This window comes from Ambystoma mexicanum, chromosome 4q (assembly GCF_040938575.1).
Source record: "Ambystoma mexicanum isolate Mex_15411 chromosome 4q, UKY_AmexF1_1, whole genome shotgun sequence".
Lineage (NCBI taxonomy): Eukaryota > Metazoa > Chordata > Amphibia > Caudata > Ambystomatidae > Ambystoma > Ambystoma mexicanum.
Window position 1 is genome coordinate 32,559,408 of NC_090928.1, and position 12,522 is coordinate 32,571,929.

The 12,522-nt window shown below is 48.9% G+C and overlaps 1 protein-coding gene across 18 annotated transcripts in view; it reads right to left on the minus strand.

Annotated features, from left to right (window-relative positions):
* The window catches only part of EPB41L2 (erythrocyte membrane protein band 4.1 like 2), a 1,866,207-nt gene that overhangs the window by 851,615 nt on the left and 1,002,070 nt on the right, over positions 1 to 12,522 (minus strand). The window lies entirely within an intron of this gene.

Consider the following 12,522-nt stretch of genomic DNA (forward strand, 5'->3'; position numbering starts at 1 on the left):
CCCTCTCTCTGTGGTGCTCATTTTAGGGGTGGGCCAGTATTGTTTTTATTAGTTGTGGGCATTTTTGTTAGTTTAAGTTAAGATCCTATTGTTGATAAAAAAAACTTGGTTGGACAGTCTCATTTTGGGAAACCTGTTCTATTTTTGTTTGTGTTACTTCTGTTTCAGCTCACACCCCTCCTGAACAGTATATCTTGAGCTACCGAAAGTGGCGAAGGAGATATACCCGTCAGGCTGTGCCCGTTTCAACATTTGCTCACTAATTTCTTTTGTCTTGCTTATTTCTACATAAAATACTTTGGAATAGTCACATCATTTCAGCAACCCCATCACTAGCACACAAAACAAGCGCACTTTCCGCAGAAGCAGTGACATTGAAAATGGAACAGTCACTTATGGTCTCCTCTTCATCCCTCCCCAGAGGAATCCCCAATTGCCCCATTGGTCTCATTCAATACACAACTAGCAGCATCTTCTCTATTTGTTATTTTAATTGCTAACAAAAAGCTCCCCCTCAACATGATCACATCACCGTCCTGTACAATTTGACGAAGCCCCAACACTTGGGCTAGAGGATGAGACTTGGAAGACCATGGGGGCCAGGGACCAAGACTTGCACCATGAAGCAGTCCTGTGGGCACATATGGAGGATTCACAGACTCTCTTGCCCATCCCTGGCTTTTTGTGTTTGAGGCAATCAGAAGCCCTTCACAGCCCTTTGCCCACCAAGAAAGGTGAAATACCTCTACATCTATGCTGCAAAGGCCCCAGCGGGCTTAAAACCTATAACAGCGGCCAGCAACAGAGCCCGCCAGGAGAATAGGAAGGACTGTTTTCAAAAAAGATGCATACCCTAAACCTTTGTTCATGTGTCCCTTTGTGAATCTGAACATCCAGTGTTCACGGGGCCCCGTAACTTAAAGGACTGAAACTCTTATCGAGCATGGGACGAAAAGGCGATTCATGCTGTTGGGTAGCAGCCACTTCTACAGTGCAGAATGGAAATCCAAGATCCCTTTAAAATAATCACAGACAGCGATGCACCAGGCCTGCTAGTGAATGGGCCACAGGAAAGAGAGTGCACCGAGATGCAGCAAGGAAGTAAGGTGTGGAGAGTGGACCGGAGTTAGAGGGGCGAAAAAGAATAGTTTTAAGAGGAGGAGAGAAGGGCAAAGTTAAGGATCAATAGCAGAAGAGGCAAAGAGCAATTTGGAGGCAGGCAGAGCTAAAACTTGAGGAGGAGCTAGAACAGCAGCAGACTATTAAGAAGGAGAGGGATTTAAGATCCGAGTACTAGGATCTGAGGAAGTTGAGAAAGGGAAGAAAGTCAAAGTAAATACTAGAGACTAAGGAAGGAAAGGCAAGAATATGAGAGAGAGAGAGAGAGAGAGAGAGAGAGAGAGAGAGAGAGAGAGAGAGAGAGAGAGAGAGAGAGAGAGAGAGAGAGGGGAAAGAGAGAGAAAGAAAGAGAGACGGAAGAGGGGGAGGAAGCACAGTTCAGAGTATGGCACACCGTCAAGACAGGATGAGGAGAGGGAAGAGGTAAAGACCAGAAAGCAGGAAGGGTAAGTGACCATGAGGAAGGGCCCAAGGCTCCTACATTGGTGGAGGAGCAGCACCCAGGGAAGGTCCTTACAGCCTTGCCAAGGAGTTAAACATGAAAACCCCAGTGTACAACATGACGTAACAAGTCTGACGTTGGCAACATTCAGATGACCCACAACACTGAGGCAAAGGGGGTGCCAGATTTAGCAGGAAAAGAATATATCTACAACATTTGACAAATACTATAAAAGACAAGAAAGTCATCACATCAGTCCAAGAAAGAAGGGTGGAGCCCAGAAGGCAGAGTTTTAGGGAAGTGCTAAACACAAAGGCCCTTAGGTAAGCCAGGATAGATTTGTATTTTGTTACAAAATCCCACAAAGTGATATAGGTTAAACCTAATACCTTGCTCTTCTGTTGTTTAACTAACACACAAAATAATGTATTGGCTTACAGTTGTTTCTTGGTCCCCCAGCAATGACCCCCACACAGCTCACTCTTAGGTGATACACATCCTACATCAGACTGTAGTGTCCCTGCCATCTTTTCAGTACCACTACAACATTTCTTAATTATGCTTTATTTGCCTTTCATGGCTGCCTTGCCCTCTCCTCCTTCCTCCTCTGCCCCTCTCGGGCTTCTTCTACACCTCTGCATGGCGTACCTGTGATATGTACCCCTCCCCGGAAGTCTTTCAAGGACGGCAATCATCTCCATATTGGCACGCTAACTCTTGCTCAGCTGTTAAACACTCCTCCGACATCTGCCGCCTCCTTGAAGAACTTGACCTCGATGTCCTCGGCCTCAATGAGACATGGTTTATGGCCAGCTCTGTTAAAAGCTTTGACACTGTCCTCCCTGACGGCTACAACATCCTCTCTGCACCCAGGTCCAATCGTTTCGGAAGAGCTGTAGCCCTGATCTTCCCTGAATGGATTCCTGCCTCTGTCATTCCTACGCAGGCCTACTCCTCCTTCGAATGCCTCGTCTGCAGGCTCTCTCTCTCACTCTCTCCTAGCCATTCCCTTACTGTGGCTACCATCTATCAGCCACCTGGTCAGATCTCCTTCCTCACTGAGTGGGCGGACCTCTCCTCTTCCTTCCTTGTCTCGACCACTGAACTGGATGCTTCCTGTCCTTCCTCTGGACTCTTTCGCGACCTCTGCTACTCTCTCTCACTCTCTATCCTCCCCTCCGGCCCGACTCACTCTGCAGGGTACACTCTTGATGTTCTGATCTCTACAGACCTTCCCCTTCCTACCCATCTCACCACTCCCCTCTCCTGGAGTGATCACTTTCTCGTTTCCTCCCAGCTCACTCTCTCCACCCCTCAGGCCAAGCCTACTCCAGCACTGCCAGCTACCTTCTCGGTTATCCGACCCATGAAGCGTGTGTCAGTTGAAGCTTTCGCCGCCACTTTCTCACCCCCCGTCATCCTTTGACTGACTTACACCCTGACACAGCCCTCGCCATGCTCCACTCTGCTATATCCAATACTCTCGATGTTCTTGCCCCGGTCATGAGGATCAGCTTGAAGCCCAAGGCCAAGTACAACTCCTGGTATGATTCAGACCTCACCACCCTTAAACGCACGTGCAGGGTAGCTGAGAGGAAACGGCGTGCTTCCAGTACATCCTCTGACAAACTGGCCTGCCACCTGCTCCAAAGGCAATACCGGCTTTCTATCCGCACGTAGAAGAGAGCCCACATCCAAGTACGTGTCTCTGCGGCATCTAACAACTCGACCGAACTCTTTAAAATCTGCAAGGAGCTGGGCAATCTTGCTGCAGTCTCTACCTCTCCTATCCCCTCCCAGGCCCTCTGCATGCCCCTGGCTTCTCATTTCATCTCTAAAACTCAGGACATTCTGTCCTCTCTCTCTTCCTCTACCCCTGCCCCCTCTACTCCCTGCTCTTCCTCTGGCCCATCTTCGGCCACCTTTCCTCCTTCCCTCTCTGCCTTTCACCTGTTCTCCCCAGACGAGGTTTCTAGACAAGTCTGATCTATGAAAGTCTTGTCAAAACAGGTTCACCCCTGTTCCTCCAAAACCATCAAGGCCCCTGTTCTGGCTGCCTTCTGCAACCGCTCCTTCGCCTCTGGAGTCTTCCCTTCCCCCCCTGAAGCACTCCCTTGTGCACCCTCTTCTTAAGAAACCCTCTGCCGACCCGTCCTGCCCTGCTAACTATCGCCCAATCTCCATCACTCCTTTCCTGGGCAACCTCTTGGAAAAGCTGCCCATCTCTCAGCTTAATCTTCATACTGAATCTGTTGGTTGGCTTCATGACCATCAGTCTGGCTTCAGAGCTGCCAGAAGCACGGTAACTGCTCTCCTAAACATTTGTGAAGACCTGCTCTCCAACCTCGATTCCAACACCCCCTGTGTCCTCATCCTACGTGATCTCTCTTCTGCCTTTGACACGGTCAACCATGCCATCCTACTCAACTGTCTCTGTGATAACCTGGGTATCACTGATCAGGCCCTGGCTTGGCTGACCTCTTTCCTCTCTGATCGACCCTCCCAGGTCCAACTTGGGACCTTCGTCTCCTCGATCTCTATCTCGAACTGTGGTGTTCCCCATGGTATAACCTCTCTCCCTGGCTGTTCAACCAATACCTGGAACCTCTTGCCCACCGCGTTGTCGCTATCTGCCCCAACTTTCAGTGCTACGCAGACAGCACTCAACTCATTTTCAGGCTCCGTTGCGCCTCTTCTTCTCCTTCTCCCATCTTGACTGTCTGCTATCCAGGAGTGGTTTGCCGCCAATGATCTCTGCCTTAATGCCAGTAAGACCGAGAGTCTCCTCATCGGCACACCTATTCCCTCCTTTCCTGTCACTCTCTGGCCGGCCTCTCTTGGCCCTCTTCCTGCTCCCACCTGTGAGGCTAAAAACCTTGGGGTCATCTTCGACTACACACACTCTTTCTCTCCTCACATCTCTGATGTCTCTATGAAGTCACACTACCAGCTGCACCTCCTCAGAGGTATTCTTCCTTTCAGACCAGGACTGCAAGACTTGTCCCTGGCCTCAAGGCCAGGGATCGCATCTCTCCAGGTCTGAAATTTCTGCAGTGGCTCCGGGGATAAAATTCAAAACTCTATGCATTGTCCACAAGATCTTCTGGGGCCTAAATACCTTCAACTCTCTCTTCCTAAATATCTTCCTTCCCGAGCTCTTCGCTCATCCGCCTCCAACTACCTTAGGGTCAGCCGCTTCTCCAAGCAACAAGTTGGTAGTAGATCTCTTTCTTTGGCTGGGTACTCCCTCTGGAACAGCCTCCATGCCTCCCTGAAACTTGGAGGAGAACCATCTCTGGTTCCGGAAGCACCTAAAAACCTTCCTCTTTGCTTCTGCTTTCTCTCCTCCTCTCTCCTGCTGATCTCCTGGCTGAAACTGAATCTGCACTGGTCACCTGGCTACTCTCTGATCTCAGGCCCCCTCTCGCGTCAGTTGCACACCTGCACTGCCTCCCTGGCACACCTGCACTTGGGGACTGTTTTCTGTATCCCTACCAGTACTCGACACCTGATGTCTGCACTTACCGTTGCACTTGCCACCAGCTGGCCGCACTTTTTACTTAGTGCTTTTATTTATTCTATTTATTTTTTACTGTCGATCCCATGTACTGCGCTGCCCCCTCTCCTTTCCCCTGCACTTGCGCAATCTCAATGTCACCAGGCCTAGTAAAATCGTTGTCTCTGTCTTCCCTATGTTCCCCCTCCCTTGCCTCGTCGCGCCTTGAAGCACTTGTGTATATGCCAGTTATTAATTTCCATATCATATTATAATGTCTCCATTAGTTCCAAGATACACATCAGTATCTCATTTGTCTGTCTTTGACAGTTTAAATAGCCAGTTTACCTGACCTGATCGGGAAAAGCCAGGCAGAGTCAGGTAAAATTATTTTAAGGGAGCCATTTTACTGCCGATTATTTGACATATGGTCTTCCTCTGACAAAAGAGGGAGTAATGGATGCAATTCGTCAGTAGGGAAAGAGATGCTGAGTGGCGCTCATTCCACCTGCATGATTAAACTTTACAAAGACACCCCCCCCCCACCCAAAATCGCAGACCAAATCTGGACCTTCGTGTAAGAGGGCGTCCACAGATGCTAGTACTGCTTCATCAACAAAATCACCATTTTTTATTTTATTGTGTACGTTAGAGAGTCAGAGTCATTTTCCATTTACAAAAAACCTCTGCCAGAGCTCTTCCCAGCTAGGGCCTGTGTATGCCCCCATCCTCTTCCCTCGCCTCCAAGAAATAATTAAAGTTCATTAATATCAGGAAATGAGCCTACAGAGACCAAAGCCTGGTACTGAAAATGGAAAACCGATGCAAGATCATTCACTCGGGTACCAACCTTCGAGGTTGAGGTTTTTGTGGAGGGGAATGATTCCTAAGTGCCAATTCGGTATATATAGATGGGGTGCTCTCTAGAGATGGCCCCAAGTACGATTTGTGAGTGAGGACCGCTCCTCACCCTGCACAGGTGTTGAAACTAAGGTTGAAGCTAACAGTGTCATTTTCAAGGAAATGAACTTGTGAACCCCACAGTAGAGGACAGAACTGCTGCCCTGGTATGCACATGAGACACACAAATAGCTACACAAACGAGTTCAAATAAAATAGAGGCCTATTACTAATTATCAGGGGAGAAATACAAAGGAAAGTTTAATAAAGGTCTTTGCAAATTTCCTTTGTCCTGTTTCTAGTATGGTGAGTTGACAGAACTCCACATATTTTTTCTGTGAGATTGGCAAGCTTCAGTGGACTGGGCTGGATCAGCAGCTACCAAATGCGCCTCACAGGAGGTGGATGGAGTGGGTTCCTGCAGGCTTGCCATACCCAAATAATGGCACCTAACACTTCACCATGGCCATTCAAGACCCTGACTCCCAATAGGGACTTGAACTGTACTGAAACATTCAGAGTAGTGGACCAAAGGAGTACTAAGAAGTGCTTTGTGTCTGTTTGTTAACCTGTAGAATCTGTGTATTTGAATTGCAGAAGTACTCAAACTTATCTGCTAAACCTAGCCAAGAAACGACATGACCACAAACCGTAGGGTCAGGCACAGATGCAGCAGCAGGCTGTCTCTCAATCCTGGGAGGACACAGAATGCCAGCGACAAACAAGTTGCAACATGTAAAAATCCAAGATGGTACTGAGTTGGTACAGCTCCGACAAAGCCGCAGATATACCAGGTGAGATAAATATTATAATTAACCAAAACAGAGAGGATCCTTATTACAGATGTAAATGTCAATTAAATGAAACCAGATGAAATGTTCATCCCAAAAACCTCTGTACAAAATCCTTGTGTTTTCAGCCAATCACGAGCACTGGCAGAAAGACCCAAACCATTAAGCAACTATAAAAGGTGGCAGCAAACCTGCAGCAGTTTCACCTCTCCCTATGGGACAGAGGAACTGCCACTTCATACAAGTCGGCCCCTTTGCTGGAGAAGCTACGTATTGACTCTGACAATGATACAAGGGTGTGAAGCTTGCTAAAATCTAGAAGGGAAGACCTGAAAGGGAACGCTTCGAAGCCAGAGGCCTATGGGATACCTGAAAGTGAATGTTGATAAACACGAGGCCTAGGAGAGACTTCAAGCTAAAATAATGATAAACCGAAGACCTGAAGAGACCTATTCTGAAACTTGAGGATCAATGGGTCTGGACGACAACTGATATTGTGAAGTACCAAAGGTTGGGGATAAAACAGAACAGCAAGGATTGGTGAAAGAAAGCCCAGAACAAGCAGGAAGACACAAAGGCAGAGTGAAGCTTAAAGGAGAAGTATGGAGAATCCAGAGACCTTGGAGCAGGCTAAAGGGATGCTATGAAAGCAGGACTATTCCTGGAACGTGGGAAAGTCTCAGCCTGACCTCAAATTGGGAGATGCTAGACAAACGGGGACAGAGACCCAGGAGTTTCAAGCGGGTTCTGCAGAGACCGAGACGTCGGCCTCACGAGTGATGAGAAGAGAGAAAAAGTGCATGTCTGAGAAACATCCATGGGCAGAGAGCCTACCGAGAGAGATTTTCTCGTAGGAAGTGGCAACCAAAGAACAGAAAGAGAGGTGAAACCTCTCCATACTAAAACCATCAAGGTGGTCGTACCCAGAGTGGTACCGACGACGGAAGTAACCAAGAGAAGTGAAGGATACCCACTGAGCGGTAACCAGGAGGCGGCGAGAGAGAGAAACCCTCTGTGATCTGGTACAGCAGCACACAGTACGGTATCCTGAAAAGAAGCCAGGAAGCATGAAGAACCAAGGTGAGACATCAACCCGATAAAACAAGTCAGAACCCAATAAGGTAACAGGAAGAGCAGGAAACGGGCGGCTGTGCTGAATGGCTATACCATAGCTGGCATAAGAAAAGTGCAACTAACTACGGGACCCGCCATAATAGTCCAAGTAGTAGCGAAAGTTATAAAAAGAGTGAACCAACTACGGGACGACTCATACTCTTTACAATAGTAACAGGAGTTGTATGAAGAGTGAAACTAACTATGGGAACACTCATACTTGGACCAGTAGTAACAAATGCTTTAAAGACAGTGTACCTGACTACGGGACCCATCATACTCATCCCAATAATACCAGAAGTCAAAGAGAGTTACAATAGCTACGGGACTCCCCTTAATCGTCCCAGTAGTAGTGAAGAAGGCAAGAGAGGTGGAGTTAAACCTTGGGAACGCCTCCCAGATCCCGAGGGAAAAGTACAGAGATTCAGTGACCTAAGACTCAGTCTCATAGAGGAAGAAGCAATACTACCTAAGGAGAAAGAGAGGATGTTCATTGACCAGTACAAGACACAGAAGAAGATAGAGGTCAATACCACAGAGAATAAAAACTTTAAGGAAGCTAAGAGGATTACAAAATAAGATATGGACAAGTTCTAGGAAAGAACTGAAGGAACTGGTGAAGAAACTATCTGAACGTTATTTAAAGCTTACCTATTGAAAGGGAACAATTAAGCCATTCTCCTGGTCTTTAGTTGGTTAGTGTTAGTGGTAGGGTTAGAACAGGTTAGTTTTGGGACTGCGGACAGACATTTGATTTTGGACTTTCACCCAGACGACAAGCACCCTAGTTTTAGTTTAGTTAGGCAGGGAAACCCTAAGATTAGGCAAAGTTAGGCCTTTTCTCTTTATTTTGAATAAAGTACAGTTGAAACATGTTGAACCAAAGTCTGTCTCATCCTTCTGACCCACCACACCATTTATACTAATCCTTGCAGTGAGCTTTGTGACGAATCATGGGAATTCATCCCTTCTCCCCGAGGGGCAGCCTCTTCCCCCCGTGAGGCTAGGTAGGTGAGCCTGCTCTGCAATACTCTCCCTAGGAGTAGAGGCAAGGGGACCTCACCGGGAGAGACTCCCCCTTTGGGGGCAAGGATTCCCGTTCTCTGGGGGAACTTCATAGAAGGCCCTTCAAATGGACACCAGTATGTCTGCTTGATGCCAAAACATCTGGGGAGCAAGAGGAAATGTGTTAATGCCATCCTGAAACAGAAAACATCCTAGTAAATTTGTATTTTACTGGGACAAAGAAGAGACCCTATAAAGGCAGAGAGAACCTAGTAGAGAAATAGAAAAAGGCATGGCTTCTTATGCAAGTGAAGCCCTTCAGCTACGTCATCCCAGAGAGGGGATTAGTCTGGGAAATAAAAACATAGCCCGTGAGGTTCAAAATGAGAGCAGCAGAGACAACGGGTAGCGTTCTGCAGTTGAGCAAAGCCGTGGACTGTCGCAAGTGCTACGGTCGATAGCAAACAACCCAGCAGGAAGAGGAAGGGGTGGACAGCATCCTGAATAGACAAGAGAGAGAAGCATTGAATGGTGGCATGACCATGGGGACTCCGTGGTGGACCAAGAGTCCAACCAACAATGTTGAGACCGTATCTATACAGCGGGTTCGGGAAAAGTGGAAACCCGAAGTACCAAACCGCCTATCATGTAGAAGCAAGGAGAGTAAAACGGATGGAGATTGGGGAAACGCCAGTAACGGAAGAAAGGAAGGTGATCCTGAGTCTGAAGAACCCAGTGACTTACACCCTCGCCACGGAAGGTAAAAGGGATAACGGGAGACCCAGGGAAGAGATTGTGAATCATTACTGGAATGTTCATACTGGTCAAGGATACGAGAGTAAAGATATAATAAAAGTAAATGAAAGATATTATTGGACTGCTCCTACTCGTCACAGTCAAAGGAGCAAAACCATAAGAAGAGTAAATGAAAATTATTATGGGAATGTTCCTACTCATCACGGTCACGAGAGCAAAACCATAAGAAGAGTGAATGAAAATTATTATTTGACTATTCCTACTTGTCACAGTCACGAGAGAGAAACCGTAAGAAGAGTTAATAAATTAATAGTTACTTACCGTAGTGACTAACATACTCTGAGTCCATAGTCCCTCGCGAGGGATGGGAGACAGAACCCTTTTCACCAGAAAAAACTTCTTCCACCAATAAACTTAGAGGCATGCAGGGGCGCAGCCCTAGGAGCATGCGCTCGCCTGTCCCTGCCCACCGGTGCCACTCCTCAGTCCCCATTGACGCGTCAACAATATTTAACATTGCCTAATGACACCAGTATTATTAGGGGGGAGGATGGTAGGACATATGGAGGAAAGGGGACTGTGGACTAAGAGTACGTTAGTCATTACAGTGAGTAACTATTAATTACTGTTACGTCCCGTCCCCTTTCCTCCATGCTGTATGGGAGATTATAACTGAATTTAGCCACAGGGTGGAGAGGAGACCCTCCTTAAGCAAACAGGTTTCTTAGAACCGCCTGCCCAAAAGCCGCATCTGATCTAGAGGTGGCGCAAAACAGTAGTGCTTACAGAAAGCCGAAGGGGTGGGCCAGGTAGCTGCCCTGCCATGGCACATGCCGTTGGAACGGGATGGCCGTGGCTTTGGCTCTGACCGCATGGGCATGCAAATTGGCCGGCACTGGTTTGTGCTGCCCCTCATAGACCTCCATGATGGGTGCGACCATCCACCTTGCTATGGAGGCCTTGGAGGCATTGAACCACCAAAAGTGATAAAGAGGGCATCCGACTTGCGGAAATCCTTGGTCCTGACAAAGTAGTATTTTAGCGTGCGTCTGACATCCAGGAGGTGCAAGACCCTCTGAGGCTCATCCTTGGGGTCGAAGAAGGTGGGTAAAACTATTTCCTCGTTTAGATGGAAGAAGTAGGTCACCTTGTGTAGGAATGCAGGGTGCGTCCGGAGGACCACCTTGTCCTTGTGAAAGGTAGTTTAAGGCTCTGATGCCACGAGAGCCTGGATTTCGCTGACTCTGCGAGCGGAGGGGAGGCCTACGAGCAGCGCTGTCTTTAGGGTGCCCAGCCTGATGTCCACAGACGCCATTGGCTCGAAAGGTTTGTGTGCCAAGGCGCCCAAGACTATATTGAGGTCCCACACAGGGTGTGGCTTCTTTATAGGCGGGTAGAGCCAGTGGAGGCCCGCCAGATGTCGTTTGACCACCGGGTTAGCGGAGGAGAAGAGACCCTCCTCCGAATTTCAGTAGGCTTCTGACAGATAGGTGTGGCATGTGTCCACCGGAATTCCAGAGTGGGCGAGGTGGGCCGAGAAGGAGAGTACGTCGTCCAACGTGCACTTAAGGGGATCGATCTCCTTAGAGTCGACCCAATGACAGAATCTGGACCATTTGCTCTTATATTGGCTCCTGGTAGCTTTGCTTCTGGCGCCCTGGATGATCTACAGGTTAGCTTGAGATAGGCTCAAGTGCTTCAGTGTGACCTGCTCAGGAACCACGCCGCGAGGGCTAGCTTGTGAGGAGCGGGGTGGAGTACCCTGCCCCCCCCCCCCGCTGGGTCAGGAGAGGAGATGGGCCCAGCGGTAGTTGAATGGGAGGCCTGTCTGATAGGCTGAGCAGCTCGGAGAACCACGGTCCCGCCGGCCAACAAGGAGTTATCAAAATTATGCTGAGGTGACCTGCAGATCACCCTGTGTACCAGGGGTGTGGGAGTGAAGGTGTATGCCGTCATGTAGTCACATTGTATCTGGAGTGCATTTCCCAGGGAGCCAGAGCCCTGTCCCTGCCAGGAGGTGAACTGCTGGCATTTCCTGTTGTCCAGGGAGGCAAACAGACCCACTTGGGGTTGCCCCAACCTGAGGAAGATCTCCTTCAGTACCAGGTCGTTCAATTGCACTTGTAATTGTCTGCCTCCAGTCTGCTGAGCCTGTCCGCCTCCAGGTTGGACTCCCCCGGGAGGTGAACAGCATTGAGGTGGATGTTTTTCTCCAGAGCCCATTCCCACATGCTTACAGCTAGGTTGCACAGCAGAGGGGATCTGGTACCCCCTTGCTTGTTGACATAGTACATGCTGGAGGAGTTGTCTGTCTGGATATGTATTTCCTGCCCTCTATCAGAGGGAGGAAGGCCTTGAGGGCCAGCCGTATGGCCTTCAATTCTACCTAGTTGATGGGGGACTTCTGTTCCTGCCGAGTCCAGACTCCATGGATGCTGTGACTGTCCAGCGTGGATCCCCAGTCTTCTAGGGAGGAGTCCGTAGTGACAGTGGCTTGCGGGAGAGGCTGCCGGATTGGCTTGCCCTGCCGCAGGTTGCGATCCGCAGACCACCACGTGAGGTCTGGGTGGAGAGATGACCCTCCTGATTCCATTAGGTTGCTAAGTGCAGCTGTCATCCCCTCATCTTGAGTCTTGTGTGGGGTACTGCCAAGAGGACCGTCGCCATAATACCCTGGAGAGGAAGTGAGTAGTGACTCTCTTGACAGTCATGATCTTGTCCTCAGAGGGAAAGACTCTCTCGGAGCCGGTGTCCCAGATGAGGCCCAGGAAGTCAGGCTCTGCGTTGGTTGCAGCTGAGACTTCTTGAGATTGATAGTAAACCCCAGGTCGTGGAGTGTGCTCATAAGTGCGGAGGAGGTGTGGAGTACGCCCTCCTGAGTTAAAGCCCGGACAAGCCAG